The sequence below is a fragment of the Vespula vulgaris genome, chromosome 9 (genome assembly GCF_905475345.1).
Source record: "Vespula vulgaris chromosome 9, iyVesVulg1.1, whole genome shotgun sequence".
In the NCBI taxonomy this organism is placed as follows: Eukaryota; Metazoa; Arthropoda; class Insecta; order Hymenoptera; family Vespidae; genus Vespula; species Vespula vulgaris.
Genome location: NC_066594.1, coordinates 2285898 through 2295000, shown reverse-complemented (window position 1 = coordinate 2295000; position 9103 = coordinate 2285898). Strand labels below are relative to the sequence as shown.

Sequence of the window (9103 nt, the reverse complement as noted above, 5' to 3'; positions counted from 1 at the left end):
TCGATAGAATGCCTCGTCGAGATGATTATTGCTTCCATACTCGCGAATCCATTGGCGTCTCTCGTTTACGTTTTAATCATTTTTACTATTATTATTGATTAACGAACGTTCTCGTTGCTACGAATTTGTTCGTTAATAAAATAACGTTAATAATTTTTTTCTTCTTTTTTTTTTTTTTAAGATAGAAATTAAGAAGGTCGACGTGTAAGTGTCCAGTGACGTTTCTTCTTTTCGATCTATTTTTGATTATTTTATTTCATATATCTTTCAAGAGGAATTTTCTCTAAAATTTTTAATGATCTTTTTCTTTTTTTTTACAACTTCGTGCATGTAGATATATTCGAATATATAAGTAACAGTAATATCTCGAATAATTTGTCCCCAAGAAGTCCACGCTCATGGTCGATGGAATTACCGTTGCTCGATACGTTCCACCCCGATCTAATGTATATCCTCTTGCTTAGATATTCTCTATGTACATCGAATGCAAGCGAGCAAGTCTTGATTATGTGTGTACCGATATCGTGTTACATTATTCCTGCCATTAACGATATATGTGGGTAAGTACCTGCTGTAAATCGTTACAAATTAATTTTCTTCGAAGGAAATGTTATTATTCGATGATCTTTCTTTTTTCCTCATTGACAGATTATCGTCAATATGACGAGACGATTAATGAAATTTTTTTCTGTTTTATTTTTTTCTTTATTTTCATGTTTCTATTTATATCATTAAAAATCAATTTTTTAAAACAGTGTAATTATTAAATAAATATGTTTCTTAACGATTCATATAATCGGTATTATAGTTAGTATTTCTTAGTTGGTATTGCGAATTTAATCGATTTCTAATGTTCGTATATATATACGTATATAGATTACTCAGAGATATATATACATATATATACACATATATAATATATAGGAAGGACGCGACGTTCGTACAAATATGCTGAGAGAAGCTTGGCTTCTAAAAGCAAATAGCCAGTAGCTCGAGGTGCTGGTAATTGATTATAACGTCAAACCAAGATGTAGTTATCGATTCTAATGCTAAGTGCAAGCGGACTAGACGCAGACGACTTACCGATGTTTGATCATCGCCATTAACTATCTCATGCGATGTATACAAACGCTCGAGATTTCGAATTCCTTTCTTGATATTCTCTTACCAGGATACACGATCCTCTCACTCCGAGAATCCTGTATCTCCTAAATAGATACTGTAATTGTAGATACACTTTATACACAGTCGTTGAATGAGTATGAATTTACTTATATAAATTTATTGAATTATATAGCAATAAAAAGTTTATATATGTATTTATGCAGCGATGAGTCTATTATTAGAATGCAACAACTATTAATATGATGACTTTTAGATGGTTTGTCAATAAAATATTACTAATAATATTTTCCTTTTATAATAATTTATATATATATGTATATATTCTTTTTCATATAGATATTTCAAAATTCGTCTGAATTAATTAGATTAGATCAAATATCAATTTGCAAATTGAATTTAAAATAATATTCAAACGAGTTAATAATCCAATCGGTTGACGACATTAAATCCGTATTTCGAGCGCAGAAAGAAATTTGGAAAAAAATTTGCGTTTATCCTTTCGCCTATTACAACGATGCTCCAAACATGGCAAACATGGTGAAAGTGTGGACGTATTTTTTACACACGTGGAGTTCCCCCAGCTGTAAATCAGTTCGACGCATCGGAGGTATTTCAGTTAAATGACACATGAGTATCCCATGGAAGGTCTCTCTCTCTCTCTCTCTCTCTCTTTCTCTCTCACACATACACTTTTTCTCTTTCTTTTTTCTTTCTCTCTCTCTCTCTCTCTCTCTCTCTCTCTCTCTTTTCGTTTTACTCTCACCACGATGTTGCTGTGGTCAGTCGGGACTTCTATACTGGCTGGGTGTAGAATTGAATGCGACGCATTGTCCGGCTCAGTCTGACCGTACGATATTACGAGAAAGAGAGACAGAGAGAGAGAGAGAGAGAGAGAGAGAGAGAGAGAGAGAGAGAGAAGGGTAAAGAGAAGGGGAAAAAAGATAGAAGCGAGAATGGCTCGAACGATAGAGAGAGGGTGGAGGATGAGATATCCGAGAGAGGGCGAGAGGGCGCCAAGTCTCTCGAATAGAACGAGCTCCATGAACGGGCTCGAGTTATGTACCCTCCACCACCCACCTCCCTTGGCTCCAATGGCCGCGTTAAATTATGCCCTGTCTCGACCGGGACGTTGCATCTCGATCCTCCAATGCTCGACTCGTTTCACTGAGAGGAAATCTTCCGACTTCCTCATCCCTCTCCTTCTTTTTTATATTTATATGTATATATATATATATATATATATATATATATATATATATAACCATTATTGTATATTATGTATACATACGTATACATAAATGAGAGTGATTATCAAACAAATATTCTCGACATTTCATTTCATTTCATTTTGATCTTGATTCTGGTTTTGATTTATATTTTATATTTTGCTCTTTTTTCTTTTTTTTTGTTTAAATCGTTACAACGTAAGCCTGTAGATCATTTTTATATGATATCTATACATTTTTAGATTTTTCAATATCAATATCATTTTTATAATTATTCTCCCTTACGTTTGCATAGGTGGATAATTTTTTTTCCTTTCTCTTTTCTTTTTTCAGGAAAAAGGAAGAAGGAAAGAAAAGAAAAAAGAATAAGAACAATAGAATCCTGAACACACTCGGAACGATTCGATTTAGTTCTCTTTCGAAGTTCCGAAATCTGATGAGTCTTATTCCTTTCTTTTTTGCTGAGAATCCGTGTTCGTATTCCGGTAACGAGGGAGCAGCACACGGAGACAGGAAAGGGTCGGGTTTTATGGGCGGACTCCCACAATGAAAGCGACGGCGGCAACGGCAACGGGAACGGCGACGTCGACGTCGACGAACGGCGTCGACCGAGAGAAAACGGAGGAAAAGCGGGAAATAAGGGAAAAGCGCGATCCGAGAATAACGTAATGAGACTCTCAAAATATAGCTAACGACGATTGTCGAGGGTCAGTCTAGCGTGCCTTAACTGCAATTGTCCATTTTTATTATTTTCTCCTTTCCTCTTTCTTTCTCTTCCTTTTACTCTCTATATCTTTCTCTCTCTCTCTCTCTCCCTCTCTCTTTCTCTCTCTCTTTTTTCTTTTATTTATCTCTTTTCTACTTTATTATCGAGAAGTTCTAAGACGATAAATTTAAGACGCTTCGAGTTTTTCGATTATAATAGATATGACATCTCGTTGACGTTAATATCTTCTCTTACTTGTTAATAACTCTGATTCGTTGAATCCATGAATATATATATATATATAAAAGAAAAAGAAAAAGAAAAATGAAATGAATAATATCGTTATCAAAAGGGAATATCCTTTTATCGGATTAAATTCCTAACTGTAAAGATTTTATACTAGGATCGGTGCACGTTATAATATATTTCTCTTTTTCTCTCATTATACGTATTTCCTACTTATTTTTCCATTCGTCCGTCCTGCGCAAGTACTTACATGCAAGGATTACGAGTTAGAAGTCGAACGGTGTGGAACGATGCGGAACGGTGCGGCGCAGTCGGCAAAAAGGTGAGGTCGCTACTTTTATTACTGTCATTACTATCGTTATCGCGATGCGCGATGTGGTTACCGAGAGAGAAAGAGAGAAAAAGAGAGAGAGAGAGAAAGAGAGAAAGAGAGAGAAAGAGAGGGAGAGGTGCTATCATAAAGTTCGGAATATTCCTTCAATAATTACAGTTCCCTATGTACGATACCTATTTTAATTTCTTTCATAGTTTATTGGTCCAATATGAAGGGAAGTGAGGATGATCAATAATCATACAAGGATTTGCAAAATCTTTATAAGATAATAACGTAATTTTATTATATCCACATCAACACATTATACATTAATAATATTATCGTTATAACATTATTATTAAAATTATAACACAATTGTGGTATATCGTATAATATATAATATGTGTTTCGAAAATTTGATGACAATTGCCTCTGTATTCCAGATATTCGATAAATTGTAGAAAGAAGAATATCTTGGATATACCTATTGGAGGATATACATATGTAACATTTTATTTTCGTAAATTTGAGAATGTTTACATCTGTTCCAGATACTCGATTAAGCGGAAGAAAATTTTGGGACGATTAGATACGTAACTCAAAGCGCGAGGGAGAGAAAGAGTGAGCGGAGTGAAAGGGAGAAGGGTAGATCGCTCGATTCGACGGTACTTTCGTACGTAAAACGAGAGCGCAATGGTTTTGACATGAAGTGTGCGCGGGGGAGGAGTGTCAGGAGGGTAGACCACCATTCCATAATCCATTGTGTCCAGTGCCAATTAAACGGTGCTGCCATGCGTATGGTCAGGAGCTAACCGGCCGTTCTCAACACGGTCACGGATCTCCGCACTCACACGAGCTCAAGTTCGACGAAGAGATGGAGGATGAGGAGGAGGAATACCCGAAGAGGAGGATCCGGAGGAAGAGGAGAATCACTGATTGGGGAGCATCTGGATCTCTGGACGTACCGGCAATTACCGGACCGAGTTACCTATAAGCGTGCTACAGCTTCGCGTTCTTGCAACTGGCAAGCCATACATGAATATATGTTGCTCGTGCGTACAGAGAAAGAGAGAGAGAGAGAGAGAGAGAGGGTGAGAGAGTGAGAAAGAGAAAGAGGGAAAGATGATTTCTCCTCTCTCACACACACCGTGCGTTATAATCGCGCTGGATTTTCAGTTGTGTGGAACAGATCGGTAGAAATTCACTGATTGGTCTCTGTCCCTTGATTCAGGATACTATTGCCGTCTACGTATCTACTATCAGATTCTATCTCTATATATCTGAACGTTTCTCTCTCTCTCTCTCTCTCTCTCTCTCTCTCTCTTTCTTGCTCACACGTTACCGAGTCCTGTGGCTCCTCCTCATCCTCCTCCTTCTATTCCTCCTCGGCCCTGCTACTACCGTACTACTACTGCGGTTTACCCATCTTGTTTCCGGCACACCTGTGTACGTACCTTAACGTCTCTATTCCGGTTTTCGATGAGAGAATCGGAATATCGGAGGATGTCGTCTACCGAAGCTTATTGTCTTCGGCTTGTTACTAGTCGTCGTCTCTGCGGTCACACAAACGATCATTTATCTCTCATCGAATTGAAATTTAATTTAACTGATCTATCGTGTGTATGTTCGTACAACAGTATTTTACTTTATCTACGTATAATAGACACGTATGTATGTACGTATGTGTATACTTATATACTTACGTACATACATATCTACTTAGCTAGATAAATTTTCATTTTTAACAACATTCATTTGGAATACCAGTTTTCGTCGGTTGTCGTTTTATTGTAAATATGAAACGGCGAAAAGGGAATATTTTCGTAAATTTATTCGAGCGTGTTCTCCCACCAACGCTGTGTTGAACACCGTGGTGATCTTGCCGCTTGGCTGGAAGTTCAAACGAGGGTTGTACCGCGTTCGAGCTCTCGTTTCTCCGCTGACACGATTACTCCATTCATTGCGGCTAACATATTACGGTAAGATCCGTAGCGCAGCGTGTGTCGCACGGCCGCGAAATATAATCGTGATATCTGTGTTTGCCAATGTTAATTCAACGTGCCACTGGTATTAACCCTTTACCGCGTGAATTATTTTCAATGCTTTCCCCCATGTTAATATATCTATATCAATTAATTATTCATTTTCTTCTACAATACTAATATTTCTTTCTCTATTGTTTTCTTGTTTGCCTTCGTATTATTTTATATGATTTATCTCTTGGATTTTATATGCGATTAAAATCTTTGCGTTTTTTTTATATATTTTTTTCACGTTCTTTCGATAAGAACTCTCTCTCTCTCTCTTTATATCTCTCGTATTTTATAGTATTTTTTGTTGATCTATTTACTTGGCAATTTTTATTCATTAATAATATTTATAAAAAAATCCAACAAAAAATTACTGATATAATTAATATATATTATAGATAGATTATCATGAACGAAGTATTGAAAATAACGTAACAGTAGTGATAAAAATACAGTAGTAAAAATAACGTAACAAAGTTGATATTACTTTAAACATTTTTTACAATCGCTTAAAAATTTCCTTCAGTTGCTTTCATAAATTTTTCAACGTACGATAAAAAAGAAGAAAAACGAAAGAACGAAGAGTTTCGGTGTATCACGAAAGGTTCGGGGCAATTTTTCAAGCAAGACACCCACTCTCGGGCTCGTATTTCGAGGCTTTTACGATAACGAAGATACACCGTAGTACTTAATCGAATACGGGAATCGGCGCGCAAGGTAGAAATAAAGTCGAAGCGAACTCTCGCAGAGTGGTTCGTGGCTCTCGTGGACACGTGTTCGACCACGTGTGTCGTGCACTGCCTCTCTCTATCCCACTCGCGTCCGTTATTCCTGCCTTGCTTCGTTCTCTTTTCTTTTCTCTTTTTTTCTCTCTTTCTCTCTTTCTTTTTTCTTTTTTCTTTTTTCTATTTCTTTTTCTTTTTCTTTTTGTTGCTGCTTCTGACTCACCACGAGAGCATCTCTTTTTAACCATTTTGCGTTCAACCTCCGCTCTTTTTCTTTCTTACACGTCGATCCCTCTCTCTTTCTTTTATACATATATGTTTATGTGTATGTGTCATGTGCGTGCACGTGTGTGTGTGTATTTATGTCGTGTGTTTATGTGTGTGTAAGGTTATGCTCGTATAAAGCTCTTCGTTCCTCCTTTTCCATCCTGTTTGTCGACGTCGTCCTCGTCTTCGTCGTCTTCGTCCTCGTTGTTGTTGTTGTCCTTTTGCTTTCTCCCTTCCACAACGTTGGTCTTTTACTATTTTATTGGAAAACGGGTTTGTCGGTATATTGCGATCGCGAATATAAGACGATAGTAGAAAATCCTCTTCGTTGGGCTAACCGAACGAACTTTCGCGATTCTCGAATAAATAAACAGATATATATATATATACATATATATGTATATATAAAACATTGGAGAAATAAATTTATATATTATTTATATATTTATATATTTATTTATTTTAATTATACGTTGGACAATATTTTAAATAACATATATTTTAAATATTAAGTTGGATAATTTTCTTTTATTTTGTACTTTTTTCTTTTTCTCTAGGCAAAACATTATTTATGTATTTATATATATGTATATATCAGATATCAACAGTTAACGTGTTCGCGAAACGAACAAAGAACTATTTACCTTTATAAACATTCGTTCGTTGTAAATAATGTCGATTACTAAGAAACGAATCGTACAAAGGAATAGCTCTTCCAAAGGACAACACGAACGTTTATCAATAGTGAGTAAGTCGTATAAATTCATTTACTAGTCTCGTTCCGTCGATACCGGTCGTACGATTTATGGGAGTAAAATCAATGGCTGCGCCTACCACTTTGCCTCTTATATTTTTACGACCCTTTTCCTATAGTCATATCTCTCATCGATCCCTTAATTTTTGCCCTTTCCTGGTTATTATTTTCTTATATTAGCGGGGAAGTTAGCAAGATCGATAATAATGTAATACATAAATGAGGGTAGTAAAAAGAAAGGCAGAGATAGAGAGGAAATAAGAAAGAACAAAAAAAAATAGAAAGAAAGAAAGAGAAAGAAAAAGAGAACAAGAGAAAGAGAAATATCTATTACTCGTTGATGGTCAAGGGTTTTCCTTAATTATTTTCTCTTAACGACGGAATAAACGTTAGGAATTGAAGAAGCAAAGAGGGATCGTGTTCTCGATCGTAAGAGATTACTCTGCTCTTTTGGATCGCTCTAACCAACATTAAATACAATTTAATGATACTAATGACACTTTAATCCTTTCTTACGAGTCCGCCTTTGAGACCCAGCTTTGGTAGGAAACGAACTTTACTTAAAGCCTCTTCGCGAAGATCTACCCCATCTTCTTTTTTTTTTCTTTTTCTTCTTAACCCTTCTATGAAAAGTTCATCGCGATTAATAGGAATTCAGAACGAAACCACGAGATTCGAATCAACTTTATATTTTATACACGTTCCTTCCAATTACGCTTAATCGAAAGTGACATTATTTATTAATTTTACAATTTTCCATATTTTCTTCCGATTATTTCTTTTTCTTTTTGGAGTTATCATCGATTTAAAAGATTTCAGATTTTATCTTTAATTATTTTGCTCGGAATAATGAATTGTTTTATTTTAAGTTTATAGTGATCTGATGTCAAGGCACACCATGAAGAGTTACGTACGTCACGAAGTTTTTAATAGTAATCGTATAAAAAATAATCCGAATGAAATCGTCTAATTAAAAAGAATTAAATTTAGAGAAATAATGAATAATTCTTTTTATTTTTTTCTTTCTTTCTTTGAGCGATTTATATCAATTCGAATCGATGCAATATGAAAGAATTTTTTATAACGAAAAATAATCTCGTTTTAATATACCCGTTGATATACGATAGTTATATTTAATTAAAATAAAAAAATAAATAAGTAAATAAATAAGTTAGGATATCGTATAGCCGATTAGAGCGAATGAATTTAATATTATTTATCACGTATAGCTAATAAGAAAATATAATAATATAATATACGAATTGACCGATAGAACTCTCCGATTGAAACGATTTCCATAAACGATTCTCTTATCGAACATGTAACTACATTGTGAGTATAATCAGTGACAACGTTAACATGTAATTACTAATTAGATCGAATTCTAACGGTTGTAAAGCGTGAACGTTAGTAGTAGCAGTCGTAATTCAGAGTCGGCTCGAGTGTGTCGGAGGGTGCATATGTGTACGTAACTAGGTATGTATGTTGTACGTACTTACTTACTTACGTACGATCGAAAAGCTTTTAAAAACGAATGGTTGAAGGAGAACGGAGGGGTAAGGTCAGTGCCGTGGACATAATATGGTTAGTGACCGCGTGACGTCAGGAACGAGCGTCACGTGACCGCGATAAAACAAGTCGAACGTGACTGTGACGCTGCAGGAAGAGTGAGAGGAGAGAACTGGGAATATAAAGAGAGAGAGAGAGAGGG

General features: G+C 35.6%; 1 protein-coding gene across 1 annotated transcript in view; it reads left to right on the top strand.

The window, feature by feature from the left end:
* The window catches only part of LOC127066268 (SUMO-activating enzyme subunit 1), a 20623-nt gene extending 17130 nt beyond the window's left edge, over window positions 1–3493 (top strand). Inside the window, exon 8 of the transcript XR_007782327.1 lies at window positions 2685–3493. The gene's annotated coding sequence lies outside the window, so the exon portion shown is untranslated. The remainder of the gene's footprint in view (window positions 1–2684) is intronic.
* Window positions 3494–9103: the final 5610 nt, after the last annotated feature.